The sequence below is a fragment of the Larus michahellis genome, chromosome 1 (assembly GCF_964199755.1).
Source record: "Larus michahellis chromosome 1, bLarMic1.1, whole genome shotgun sequence".
In the NCBI taxonomy this organism is placed as follows: Eukaryota; Metazoa; Chordata; class Aves; order Charadriiformes; family Laridae; genus Larus; species Larus michahellis.
Genome location: NC_133896.1, coordinates 63,093,838 through 63,108,596, shown reverse-complemented (window position 1 = coordinate 63,108,596; position 14,759 = coordinate 63,093,838).

Here is a 14,759-nt window from a genome sequence, read left to right as displayed (position 1 = left end):
GATGCTTTGCCCCAAAGTTTATTTCTTATAAGAAATGTTTTATTTGCTGCAATGAGTATGAGTAAAGTTCCCAACCATAGTTGGAAAATGTGATATTTATCTGGAAGAAACATTTGCCCTTGAATCATACACCTTGGTGGTAAGTCATAAAGATGCAAGTCGACTTTTTGTTTCGGTAAAACTAAAATCCAGCAAAACTCTGGAAACTCCTACTCTGGTCTCCTAAAATAGAATCTGGGCTGTGGAAATGTGGTTGTTGAGTTCTAGTTGCGGAGGTTTTGCTTTTTTACAAAAGATCTTTGAATAGATCCATTACAGGTCTGGCCCCATAAGGGTTTTCCTGTGCTTGACCAGCACTTGTAGAAATTGTTTTGAATTCCATCGTGTAACAGTTACTGAAGAGAGCTCTTCCCATGTGGTTAAAGAGCTTCTCCTCAAGAGGCAGCTAACCTCTGTGTTTCCACCAAGCTATGTACCTATTGAGGAAGGAGAGCATTCGAAGAATATTTATCATGCCAGCTATCCTAAAAGTGATGTTGGAACTGGGTGACTCAGATGAGGTTAGCATTGAGAGGAACCCTTTTTCTTCCAAGTCTGTTCGTCCATATTCAGCCCAGGTCCACCGTGAGTGGGAGAGAAGAAAAATCTGTGATCTGTGCAGTGCGCTACTGCAAAATGAGTTGGTCATATACCAAAGACTGCCAGACAGCTGTGCCTGTCATAAAACTAAGCACCACAAGTGATGCTGAATTGCCGTAGTCTTAGGAGGGAGACCAAGCATTAAATAGGATGTGGCATCTGAATGATCTCTTTCTACCCAGGCTTTTGCAGCAGCTCAGAGAAGAGGTATTGGTGAGATGCCTTGGGAAAATGCAAAAACATTGTGTAATGTACTTCTTCTGTGGCTACATGAAATTATTTTAGGCACTGGTCCTGTTGATCTCTTTTCTTCGGTATTAAGAGGTTTTCACTTAAAGAAGTTCGGTTTGTACAGAAAGCAGAAAGATATTTCACGTTATACATCCCCACAGTTACCTTATGAGTGAGGTTTTTAAGGGGAACTGATATTTATTAGACGAACTGACATATTTAGAGAGTGGGAAATAAATGTAATGTTTAGCACTCGCGATACAGATGTGAGATGTTTTGTCTCCACACGAACCTTGCCTTGCTTATGTACTCACAATGCAGGGCCACTGCTGTGAACTGGTAGCTTATAGACTGTTTTCAGTAATGTTGCCATTAATAGCTTTCTTTAAAATAAGAACATTTTAATAAGTACATTTAAAATAGCACTTAGAATAGTAATTGAGGAGGAAAATGATGTCATTTGGATGGATTGAATGCATAATATATGTAGTGTCTAGGAGGAGATGTAGGAATAAGGCAGAATTCACTGAAGTTAATGTGTTCGGTACATAAAAAAAAAAATGCAACAACTTCAAAAAGGAGGACCATTCACAAGATTACAAAACTGAGGAAGTCAGAAATGCTTTAGCAGGATACAGGATCTATATATGTGCTTTTTTTATTACACTCTTCTCTGTCTTCAACCATTGCAGGTGCAATATCAAGTATGTGTGTGTGTGCGCGTATATGTATATATGTGTATACACAGACACGCGTATATATATTTATTCTGTCCCATGCTTTCTGTTGCCTCTACTTTCAAAGAATTTTAAACAATATAGAATCTCAGCTACCAAACTCCAGTAATATCAGTATTTTTACTAAAATTCAAGGAATGTCTTCACTAATCCTTTTATTACACATTTTAATTAATAACAAAATAGTCCTGTCAACACTTTTTAAAATACTGTATTTAAATTGTCTTCCACTTGGTTGGGACATTCAGAGATTTCTAAATTTTTTCTGCACTGATGCTAACTCTCACTCTATTTTACAGTTCATGTCTTGAAGAAAAAACTGAGTATCATTCTGTGCCAGACTCTTGTGGTTCACTAAAAAGGACTCTAAAAGGCTGGGAACAACACAAAAAAGAAATCTCTGATCTGTTAAATGTTCCGTGGAGCCTGTGCCTCTAGTCATTATCTGAAGCACTAAAACACAGGTTATAGTATAACTCGAGATCTTAGAGATGCTAAGCTGACTAATCAGATCAACATGTACATAGTGGTAGAGAACAGAAGGGAAACCATGTGTATAACATGAGGTATTTTTTCTTAATTAGCTGCAGGAATGCTAACTTTTTCACTGTTTCACCAGCATGGAGGAGTTACACTGAATGGGCTTAATACCTGAAATACTTAGGCTACCCCGTGATAGAAGTGGCTGCAGTAACAGGGTCAAAATAGGGTTGCTTCCTGGCTAGGAGCACCACTGGTTTCTTTTTCTAGGGAAGAATCTGCTTAGATTTGCACACCTTGGCTACAACCCTACCCTAACCAGTTTCTAACCAGTTCAGCTGCTGAACATGGATACGCTGATTTTAATGAGGTCTAAATTAACGCCTCAGCTGATGCAGTGACATATCTTTATGTAGCTGTGCTTCTGAGGGTTTTCAGGTGATGCTGCAGTTTGCTATTTTGGGATCTTGCTCACGACTTCCAATGATTGATAACTCCCGGTGCTCTCCTGGAAAGAAAGTTGTCTTGGTGCATCCCAGTCCAGCCTACTGTGGGATGGGGGCAGGGTGGTCCTCTCTGCTGCCTGGGGAGTTGCTTTCTCCGATGCAGGAATTCATTTATAGGGAAGGCTTTGGATTGTGCTGCTGTATCTTTACCTTTGTTTTGCTAATGTGATGAGGGCCTCTGGGGTGTACTGGTGAGGGAAGGGAGCAGCAAGGGTCAGAGTAATTGGCCAGTCAGGAGAGGAACTTGTGCCCTTTAGGAGACTGAAGCAGCAGTCTGCAGACATCACCGAGGCATCTGCAAAAGGGGTTTCTCCTGTTTTGACTGGTTGACATGCCAGCTCCTGTGGAGCTCTTCTTTTCGCCTCTTTGCTCAGGTATTCCAAGCCTGCCAGCCCGTGTGGTGAAGAGCATGGAAGCGGTGTGACCCCAAAAGATGGACATTGCTGCTTTTCCCTGTGTTGAGGGGGGGAGAAGCTGTATCCAGGGTAAGGTCTGACCAGTCTCACCGGGGTCATCTTAGAAGAAGGGTCCCATCCCCAGCCACTGTCCACTGGAGACCCCTTCCAGACATGGAGGGGTTCTTCTGTGCTTCCCTAGATCGGTGGCCTAGATCCCTGTCCTTTGCACGGATGTCAGGATGGAGAGGTTAAGCATGTTTCTGTGATAAACAGGACAGAAAGTAATATGCAGGCACCTGGAATGGTGTGAACTTATAAATGCAACCCCTGGGGCCAGCTTCAGTTTGAGTATTTTTAAGTATTATTTAAATCTTACTTTTCCAAATCAGTCTATGCTACTGGCATAAAAAGAAGCGCACCGCTCCATTTTGCAATTTTGGAAAAGCTTTTTCTAAACCATTGTCATTTTGCTATGTTTCATTTCTCGGTTGTTACTTTGAATGAAATTGAGTGGAATGTAGCTTTGTCCAATGTTTCAGTCACCTAATAACGTAAGAGCTGGGCCTGGAGAGCCGTGATATCACTCCAGCACTGGATCGTCAGTGTTTCAGTCACTGTAGTAACAGGACAGAAGGAAGTTGACACACTTCCTTTTCTATAAAAACATCTAAACCAAACATCTAAAGTGACCTCTCTGAGAATTATTTAAGATCTCTGGGTGTCTCTGCCTCAATTTCTTTATCAGCTGCCATGAAGATTGGACTACAATGGATCCAGATTCTGACTGGTTTTGCAAAGGATCTGAATTGGAGGATGTTTAGTGACTTCTAATTTTGTTTCTTAATTATTCCATTTCACTAGTCTTTTATGTTTAGGCTTCTATTCTGTTGCAACCAAGTTTGATGCAAGTTAAAAATCGCAAGTCTGAAAAAAATGGATTATTTCTATAGATTTTTAGGTTTTGTAGCTAAAGGCTACAAAATCTTTCTGGGCATTTTAGGGAGCTATATTGATTTTGATTTTTTTTCTGCACCTAATTTTTTGGTTATGCTTCGCAGCACTTCTGCATTGAAGTACTTAGTCCTTTTCACAGTGTAATTCTCGTATGTAAGCTAAGACATCTCTGGCCTTCCATTTCTACATTTTTCAAATTCTCCAAATCTTTGAGGGCATTTCTGGGTGCAACTATTGCCAGCTGATTTTCCTGTCTTCTCAAACAATATTGATGTCTTAAGGTGCCAATTAACAATGCAGCGTGAGCCCAAAGGTTGCCATACCTGTGAATAGCCTATGAAATTCAACAGCCCAAAGGACTTTCAAATCAACACCATCAAGATCATCATCAGTAACATCAATAGCTGGGAAATTAAAAAGGCGTCACAATAAAATTTAGAAAAAGAAGGGACTTACAGACCCCTTTCAAACATAAGACCTGCATCACTATTAGTTCGTAAGGTATCTTAGAGTTATGCAGAAGAAAAGATATGTATTTGTGTGTATGTGTATGCTGCTCATTTAATCCATGCTTTTCCCAGAAGTGGGGATTGCCTCCTGAGGCAAACACTGTCTACACAAGAACGCAGTCTGACATAGGGCCAGGCTGTGCCCCTGATCTCGGGTGTAATTCGCTTCTCTCTCTGTGTGACAGTACCTGAGCAAACTAGGTTTTGGAAACCCTTGGTCTGCCCTTATGCTGAGTAAGAGACACTGATCATGTAGAAGCGGCAAAGGGAAAAAAGGAAGGGATGCTGAAGGTGGTGGGAAAAATGGATCCTCTCATGTTTCGTGGATCAGCTACTGTACAATTCCATGCCAGGTCATCAGAAGGATATCCTGGACAAAACATTTCTAAAATGAGCCTTTCTAATGCAAGATGCTGGGTTTAATAATTCTGATATAAGGCATTTTGGCTGTGTCCTGAAAGTGGGCAGGATTAACTAAGATTTCTACTAGCCCACCCTGAAGAAAGTGTCTGATGCCCAGTTCTGAAAATTTCAAAGCACGTCAAGTCAGTCTTTGACAGCAAGGCTCTGAGCAGAGGCAGATCAGACATGGAGATTTTGTTTCTGCTACCTGCCTGGGACAGTGTGTATAAAGAATTCATGTAAATGCATTTATTCAATGTTTTACATGTTCATAAATTTATATAACTTCATATTATATAGAGATCAGAAGATACTCTGCAATGCCATAGTACCACATACTAATGGCCAGCTAGAAGGGGAGTGGAGACCATTGCTAGTGACAGCCTTTGCAAAAAACTCTGTATTGTTTTCTTTCCATCCTTTTGTTTCACTTAGGCACTGCACAAGCATCTAGCATCCCACAGCTGCTGTCCCAGAAAGGCTACGTTACAAAGCACAAGCAGTAACACCTAAGAAACTTATAAATAAGCCTTGAGCCGGGCTTATTTATAATTCAGCTTTCTGTAATATTTTTTACCCGTGCTATTTGAGTAGAATAGAATTTCCCATTCTGTCCATTCCATCCCAGTCTCAGAAAATGATACGGATAACTCTCCTTCCTCTTTCCCTCTTCCTGCCCTGCAGACTCAGCATGGAGAAGGCTATCTTGAACAGACATAAATAGTTAGGAAGGATGTATTTCTTTGGCTGTGGGTCATACGAAAGCACAGAACCTGCAGCAAACACAATTATTTCTTCTGATAGGAAGAAAATGTGAAACTTGATTTTTTTTTTTTTTTTATTTTTTTATTTTATTTTGAAAAAAATCAGTGCGAGGGGTAAGGATGCGTTCAATCTCTTTAGGCACGTCTGCAAGCAGTGAGGAATGAAAGCCTTTACATCACTCTCAGAATGTATGGTTTCTTTTCTGTTTCCATTTTAAAATGCGTTATCCTGAGCGATCTTACAGAAGACGACCGGGTCCCAAAGCTGCGGGTTTATTTTTGAGCTCGGGCACGGGGGAAGTCAGTCGGGCCCCGATGACCGCCAGGAGGAGCTCTCGGTCCAGCCGGCGGCGTTCGCCTCCCGCCTCTCAGCGCGGCGGAATTTCACCACCGAAGGAACTTCGAGTCAAAGCGCGGTGCCGGCAGCCGTCCCCTTAAAGCTGCCAGTCCTGGCATCGGACAGAGGAACGCACAACATAAAAGCACATCTGGAAAATGCAGAGCGACCCGAAGCAGAGGGCAGGCGGGACAACTTGCCGTAGGCAGGTGCTGGGGGGTTAGAGAACGGGATGATCCGTCCTGCTGCAAACGGCCTCCTTCTCGCAGGGAATCCCAGCCTCAAACTTTACTTCCGAAATCTCTCTTTTTCCCTTGGTAAAAAAGTAAGCCGAGGTGGCATAAAGAGCAGCTGGCAACCAGAAGGGGGGAGTGTTCACAGTGCTTTTTAAAGTTTTAGTAGAGCTCTTTATAGGCGGGTCGGTAACTCTGCTCCGCTGCCTAACGTGAATGTTCCCAGCTATCCAAGGGCAGCAGAACAAATTTGTAAGTCAAAGCCTGGTCGTTTTTATTGTGGAAGAGATGCTTGATTCCAGAAAGCGCAGATCTTCACCTTGCAGCTGCTAAGTTTCCTCTGTCCGGGACAAAGCAGGACAGAGCCACCAGCATTGAAATGATTTTAACAACTTTCTGCAAAACTCCAGGCTGAATGAGAAGAACCCACTGTCTGTCACATCTGTTCTGCTCTCTGTCTATTTTCGCACTCGTTTTAAAATCCAGTATTTAGCACTGCCTCAATACTAACCAGTTCTCTTTTCACCGAGGCAAGAGACTAACGTCTGTAACCCGGTGACTGTGGGCACCTTTCTTCTTGCTAAAATAAATCAATACTGAACAGAGTCTTTTTATCGTGGGCCATGTTCTTATCAGACCATCTCCCTTTATATTCCTTCCTTCCCCAGCCATTGTGGAAACAGACATCCTGCCCAAGGCATCGCGACCCACAATCTGCTGCTTCTTCTGTGGAGCCTCTGGATTTTTGCCAACGGCCCCTTGAGATGGTCCCAGATGTGATTGCTTTTTCTGTGCTACCCTGAAAATATCCGGTAAAAACAAAGGGCTGCACTCACCACAGTTACCGCTTTGGAGGCCAGCACTTCCTGTGCTGTCAGGGATGTACAGTGGGAGACGTTAGTCGCGATGTACCCCAGAGTAACGATGACTAAAATGGCAGGGTCACAGTCAAAGGGGGTATTCCTACAATAGAATAAAGCCCATCTTTTTATTGCATCTCTCAGCTGTCCCTCGAGTTTACCTCCAGTTCCCATGAAACCAGGAGATGTGTATGGGGTGTCTTTCCCACAGCATTCTTCTGCGGGGACAATGCAGGTTCCTTGCACCCATGTTCTGTGTGAAAGGAGATTAGGTTTTGATACCGCTTTTCTTCAGGGGGGGAAAAAATGCAAACAATGCTATTTTTATTTCAAATGCTATTTATAAATAGCATTTATTTCAAGGCTCTTTATTTAAGACTTGGGCTTAAATAACAAAACAGCCGATGCCTTAAAATAAAACCAAAATGTTTATCGACTGACTCAATAACTTTTTTGGGAGAAGGTTGGAGGAGAGAGGAGGGAAGTAGAAATGCCAACTCGTGACAGTTTTTTGTGGCTTGGCTTTGTGGAGGTTTTTGTACTACTTTGGTGGGCTTGGAAATTTGTAGTAGTCCTGTCTATCAGAAGCAACACAACATTGTAGTCCTGGCGGTTACTGTAGGTGGTTGAAGATACCCATGAGAAACCATGGGGATGAAGGTATAGCAAATTCACCTTGCTGCTGGGTTTCCTTGTGCAAGGTTTTGTAACGTTTTTGTTTGTTGTTGCTTAGATCTTCCCTGCAGCTTCCCTGCTTTGATGTAAGTTGCTGAGCTGCCGGAGTTCCCATAGCCTAAGACTGCCCTTGTCTCCATAAGCATTTCTGCATGCAATAAAACATTCAGAAGGGTTTTATTAGCCCGTTCATCAGTGTTTAGGCATTCTCTCATTGAGAGAGGACAGGTGGGAGTCCAGTGTGATCTCTTGTGTGAATTGGCTTTACTTCAGTGTCGCAGCAAAGGAAAACTTCAAACGTCTCTCTATTGGGATCCATCTTGCAATCTGTCTGCCACTAAAACGAAGACATGGAAGGGAAGTTGAAGAGAAAAGATAGATCCCAATGAAATCCACACAGATCATGCCTCAACCGCTCTAGAAAGCCATCTCTTGTTCAGTCAGGCCGAGGAATTGTTACCATGCAAGGCACTGTATTGCTACTTTAAATTAGGAAAAACCTCTGCTCTGCAACTTATTTTCCTAACAGAAAGTAATTCATGAAAATTGCTGTTGTGCTCGTCCCTTGTAGTTTGGAGTGTCTTTTGGAAGAACGTTTATGTAGAACCTGAAATGAATACAGCTTTTCAGGACTGCAACAAATTAGTTTATTTTCCCTCATCTCTCCTCACCAGTCTGAAGATAAATCCAGGCAGCGTCCTGAGATCCAGCTCATGGCTGTCCCCGGGGCCACGCAGTAAGTTTGTGTCGTGTCGGGGATGTGTGGGCATGCTCGATATGGCCTTCGTGTTTATTTCCAGAGTCAGAGCTGTATCTCTGTGGCATCTGTTCTGTTAAATATTGACTTTCTGTCGGCAGTGTTAGAGGTAAGGAACCTCCCTGGAAAAATCAGCTCACGGGGATTTGCATGGCATTGCTACGGCTGGAGCAAAATTTTTTTTAGTTTAGTTTTTTTTGTTGTTGTTGTTTTAAGTGAATTGGGACAGAAATGCCTTTTGAAGCGTTTCTTCATACAAGGCAGGAATGTTGCTTTGACAAAGCATGAGGGCTGATAGTCTTTTGTATGCAAGACTGATAAAGCAGAGCACCTCAGTGACCGACAACCTGAGATCCATTTTAAACGGTGTCTGCCTTTTTGTTGTTACTCATCAGAAATATCCTGACCTTGCAGACTTACAGGCAGGCTTTTCTTAACAATTTGTGCAATGTCAGCACAGGCCAAAACCATATCACCCTCTGTAGGCAAATGTCCTGAAATAAAAGGCCAGAGGTGGCTTGTAAAGAGTTGGTGAGCTTGAGTCCAAAGCGTGATGAAAACTTTCATAGCAGAGGAAAATACAAGAACCAAATATGACGATCACTGAAAAAGCACTAGGTAAGCCCCATAACTGTTCCCTTGCCTATCTCATGACGCTACACCGTATGTCCTAAGGAGGCATCTTCATTTGAAGTCATTTACTGCTGAGGACATCCCATATCATTTGGGCATCTTTCTGGCAGCTAACTGCTCTCGCTGATTCTGCGCTGGTGTGGAGTGTTGGGTTTTGATCTACAGGCCTGCGTCTGTGTAGCTGTAGGTGAGCATGGGTGCTTACTGGTGCAAATACTTAACCCAGGGAAGGGCAATTGGAGCTGGTTACAGAGATTTTCTGTGTAAAATAGGAAAAGTAATACTGATAATGTTGGCAAGTTTGAGTAATTAGACTGAAAGAGGGATACAAATAGGCGTATTTGTTAGCTAACTGCTTTACAGAAACTTTGTCTTTCTAATAGCAGGGAGAACATTTCGAGGAATGGGTGGGCATATAAAAAGCAGTGTATTGTAGTGCCATGTCAGAGAATATATATTTTATAAAAACAGGAGTTGGAGTACCATGTCTTTAGACTTCTGCCTGCAGGCGGCTGCTGCCCTGCTGTTGGCGATCTGGTCCGTGTGCTGCGCTGTGCTATTTGCTGTGTTATCCAGAGTAAAAGTAAGCTCTGGTGACATTTCTGTCTGTGAGCTAAGTTTGTGCACAGGTAGAAGAGAGCCCATGTCAGCTGAAGGGAAGGGTAAGTCTCGAAAGGCTGGCCCATCACTTGATGAATTCGTCCTTAGCCAGGCTCCTCTCATCGGCTTGTCTTCGTGGAGGTCCTGGGTCTGGGATTCCTGCATCCTGGACGAGGGGGAGCAGTACACACGTCAGTGTAAAGCAGAGAGATGGCTCAAAGTCCTGGCAGTCCTCAGGGTCTGGGGTGCAAGTGAGTATGTGACTTGGTCCAAGCAAACCAAGCCTTTGCATCTTGTTGTAATCAAATATTGCGAGGGGCGCTTTGCGTCTCTGTGCAATTCCTCCCTGCCAACGGTAGGAGAGAGGACATCTCCCAGCAAACACTAGCAATGATTTGTGTCTTCATCAGGTGCACTGAACTACTGATTATGCTGAATTGCTCTTTGTTCTTTGTTTTGGACACTTTAATACTAAAGGCAAGTATCAGTCTGATAACTCTGAGAACTGTAATGTCTTTATCCCACAGGAAAGAATGGGCCCCCTCTGCCCATTTATTCCTGAATACTTTCTGCCAAGGCTTCAATGAGGAGACCAAGCATGTGGGTGGGAGCTCTTGCCCCATCTTTCATACACTTAATGTTCCTCAAACCACAGCAAAGGAGAGACGTGCTATTGCCTAGTGTCATGGAAGTAATGCTGTGTTAAAAACACCAAAAGCAGCTGACTGCAGAGCAGGGACCTCTGCCTGCATCCCCGGGTCCTTGGCAACCTGATAGTTGGCTGTGGTTATTTCATTTCTAGGAAAGAGGCTGATGCTGTTGACCCTGAGCTATTATTTGCCTAATGAAATACAGGGAACTAAGGGGTGGGAGCTAGATGTGAGGAGCTGCGGCTTGCTCTCTTTCTTCCCTCTCCTTCCCTGGAAGAGTTTTGCAAGAATGCCTTGGCACTGCCAGAACACTAGTGCCGATGGCTGGTAGCAATGTCCCTACTCCAAGGGTGACATATCCTGAAATGCTCCGTGTTGCTGTCTGCAGCCTTGACAGATTGCAACCGCACAGTTGGAACTTTCCTGCCTGACAGAGGAGCTACGGTCTGGATACTCCAAGGACCTTTGCAGCAAGGCAGTGTTTTGCCAGATGCCCTCAGCCCTTCGTTCATGGTCCTAGGCAGCCCCTCGCGTCTGGGGCCATGCCTGTGGTGCTGAGCTTGGCTGTCACCCTGCCTTTGTGGCCCAAGCAGCGCATTCTGCCCATCTTGACAGCTCAAGAGCGTTGCGCTTTTGCAGGTACCGGGAAGGTATGGCCCTGCCCATGTCCTGCCTGTTTTCTCCTTCCCCCCAGGGTGCTGCAAGGGCTCAGCCGCGAGAGCCGGGTGGGCTCTGCCAGACCCGCCTGCTCCAGCAGCTATTGCCACTGAAGGCAGAGGGAGGCAGGTCATGTATCAAACAGATTTCTGAATAGCATGGGGCCTTTTTCTGTCAGAAAACCTGATTGAATTTGCAGATCACAAAGAAAATGCCGTCTGCCTCATTAGCGAGCTGCAATCTGTTCCTTCTCTATGCCCCTCGCCCTCCCCCCCTCCCCCCCAGTTATATTCCTCACCAGGGATTTATTGTTCCTCTTCAATCTGATGTTTTAATCTCCCATTCCCTCGTCTTTACCCCTCTCGTTTCCCTTTGCAGAGCTGCTGCTCTTACTTTTGTCTTCCCTGCCCTTGCCAGCTGGAGTGAGACGCTTGCGTGGTGTTGCACTCAGAAGCGCCTTTAACTGCCCGCCACTGCGAGCTGCCAAAAGAGAGGAGATGCCCTGGAAACACAGCAAATGAAAATACTGCCACAAGGTCCTGCCCTTCCCGCAGCGCTCCTGTGGCCAGGCATTAAAAACACAAGCTGGCAGGCACAGGCTCTGGGGCTTTCAGGACAACATCATAAACCTGGAGGACTTCCTTCGTACCTGTGCTTGCCCCAACATCTGTGTAAGATGACTCACTTTAAAGCGAAGCAAGGAAGGAGAAGGGGCACATATACATTCCTGTTGCAACACAGAGCTTGGATGAGGTCCGTACTATCTTCACGCTCAACAAGTTATTGCTCTACAAGAGCCTACAGCAAAGCAGGAAGAAAAATGGCCCTGCCACAAATAGTTGCTGGCATCTGAAAACAAAGCCCTTGCTGACAAGGCCATCTTTCCCTGTAGGTAGAAGCAGTCTGGGAGAATGGACCGAGACATACGGCATTTGAAGAGCTCTCAGAAAAGCCTGACAATTACGTATTTTGGGACATGTACCCTTGTACCAACAACATAAATAGTTGTGCCTAAGAAGGCCAGCGACGTGGTAGGGCAGGGACATACTGTTTGCGCTCGAGTGCCAAACCGACATCCCTCCTTTGTGCTCCAACACCTTCGGCGTGTGCCGTACACCAAGTCTTCGTTTCTCTCCTAGATAGGGACGCGCTTCCTGTGGTTTGTCCCCCAGTGCCTGTTTTTCAGCTTTTCCTGCTGAAGGGGGGGACACAAGCCTCCAGTGGTGCCATCAGCTGGAAGCCAGCGAGCGGCGGCGGCGAGCCCCCCTCGCCCCAAGCTTGTCCCTGTTGGCTCGGCATCCCCGGCGGCGTGTGCCAGGCGTTGCGCAGCTGCGGGGCCCGGCGCCAGCGGCGAGGTCTCCGCCTGTGCCGCAGAATGCCTGAATCAGCAGCAAAATCCCCGAGCTGCCTCCAAGCCCTCCTGGAAAAACCATCTGCAGGCATCCTGCTTGGGTGGGAACATCCAGTGCCGGACGTGCCGGCTAGCTCTCGCCCCGTCTGCTGGGCAGCCCCAAAAGGCTTCACCTCGAGTGTCCCAGGCTCCTTGCTGCTCGAGGGTATGAACAAATTATGAGGGTTTGTGTTGCTTTTCCTTTCTTGCCCTGAAGGACTAACCCCAAGCCCGCTGAAACCCGTGGAAAGGCTCGCATTGGCTTTCCTGTGTCTTGGGACTGAAATTGCTGCTTGCTTCTCCGTCAGCCGCACATCTGTAGCGTTCTGCTAGTGCCTTTTAAAATCAGATTTACTAGGGTAAAACAAAAAGAATATAGGGGAGGAGGGGGAAAAAGAACATGCTAAACCTGTTCCTTCATCTAAAACAGCAGCAGTAGTTGGCTGGGGAGGGATGAGAGAGTTTCAGGGATTGCCTGAACACAGTGGCCTGTAGCTGGTGCTGGGCGGCCACAAAAGCATCTCAAGAAGAACCAGTTAAATGCATCAGGGATAATCTCTTAGTACTGTTCCTACTTGTTGCATATCTTCCTACTATGTCCTACCTGCGTATCTTCTCTCTGTTGATATGCAGGGTATGTTGCGCCTTCTTTCTGGAATTGCTTTATGGAAGAACAGCAAGAGGCTGGATGTGTTTTGCGTGTCCGCACGGTCGCACAGTGTGTGGCACGTTGGTCTGGGGCTGAATGACACTCACCATTTGATCTGGAATGGAAACTTTTTCCCAGCTTTTTGCACCCAACTTGTGTTTGTGTGCCTGGCAGGTGGCGGCTGAAGTGACGCCAGGAAAGGAGAAGGGTGGCTGTTTGACGCCTGTGGCTGTGATGGGTGAGTCCAGCGAGCAACACTGACCATCATCTCCCCCTTCGTTTGTCCCCGTGCCTCTCCAGGGCTCAGCAGCACCGATGGGCCATGTCAGCTGCAAGCAGGGGCCGTGCCTGGATGGAAAGCGGCTGGCAGGGACCGGCAGCTCGTGCTGGTTGTGGTGGGGTTGAGGGATGCTCAGCATCACCGCTGGTTGAAAGCAAGCACTCTTGGTGGCCCAGTGGTCCAACTCTGAACAGGGCTGAGGAACATTCTTGACATTCACTTAAAAATCATCCTTGGCTGATCATGTTTCAGTCCCAAACTGTGGCCAGAGGCCTTGTGTCCCTGAAACACCAACTTTGCGTGGCAGGGGAGGCCCGCGGGGTTCACCGGCGCTGCGACAGGGAGCGAGGGCTTGGCCCTGGCTCTGTGGCTCCTCCCCTTGGAAGTGTTTTTCTGTCTCTGGAAGCAGCACCTCAGCTGGTGCAGATCATTCTGGTCCCAGGGACATGTGGAGACCGTTACATGCTTACATCAATCACAGCATGCCAGTTTATTTTCTTTCTCCTTAGCTGTTTTGTAATGCCTTCCCAATTCAATTGCTAATAATAATCATAATTATATTTGAGCAGCTGCATTGGTCTGGAATTTGTACAGATGTCCTGAATTCTGCGTCATTCTCACTTGCATGGGGCACCTCTCACACACCACTTGCTCCATGGAGAGGATCCTGCAAGCCAGCCAGCATTGCTGATAGCGAGCAGTGATCTTCCTCGGGTAAACAGCCTCCTCGTCCCACCTCTGCCAGGTGAGTGGTAGTCGCCCTGCACAGTCCCCCTATTCTCCTTTTTTTAAGTGGCAAGTCTGCTGGGGACAGAAATGAGAAATGTGAATTGCTGGTGCCTGCACAGCAAGTACCCCCAGGATGGAGCTGTGTGGAGAGGACAGGGGCCAGGGATATTCTGGCAAGTATTGTTTTAAAGCACCCGGGAGAGGAGCTGAACTCAGGTTTTCCATGGTCAGGATGGCCACAGTGGTCACAGTGACCCCAGATCCCAGTGCCTCATGTGGCTATGGCCCCATCCTGCAACAGAAAGTTCTCCCTTCCCCTCTCCACGTGTATGCTGTGTCCGTGCTGAGCCACAACAACAAGGGAAAAAAAACCATGTGGTATTTCTTCCTCTGAGCAGCCGCCAGTAGAGCCTTACCGGGCTGCCCTGGCCTCGTGCTTAGAGCCATGCACAAAGGAAACCTCCTTCTGAGATGCCCCGCAGCGCTCAGATTTGCCTCTGAAGTGGGAGACGCAGTGACCTCTATTTCAATGTGAATAATCGCAATTGTAGTTCATGCCCATCCAATGAGGCAAGTCCTTATTAGACCTGACTGGGGTCTGTAACCTCTACTGGCTGCAGGTTCTCCCAGCTGCCGGCATGCTGTGTGAAGTGCTGTTTGTATTTCCTTCTATTCATGCCAACCTTACC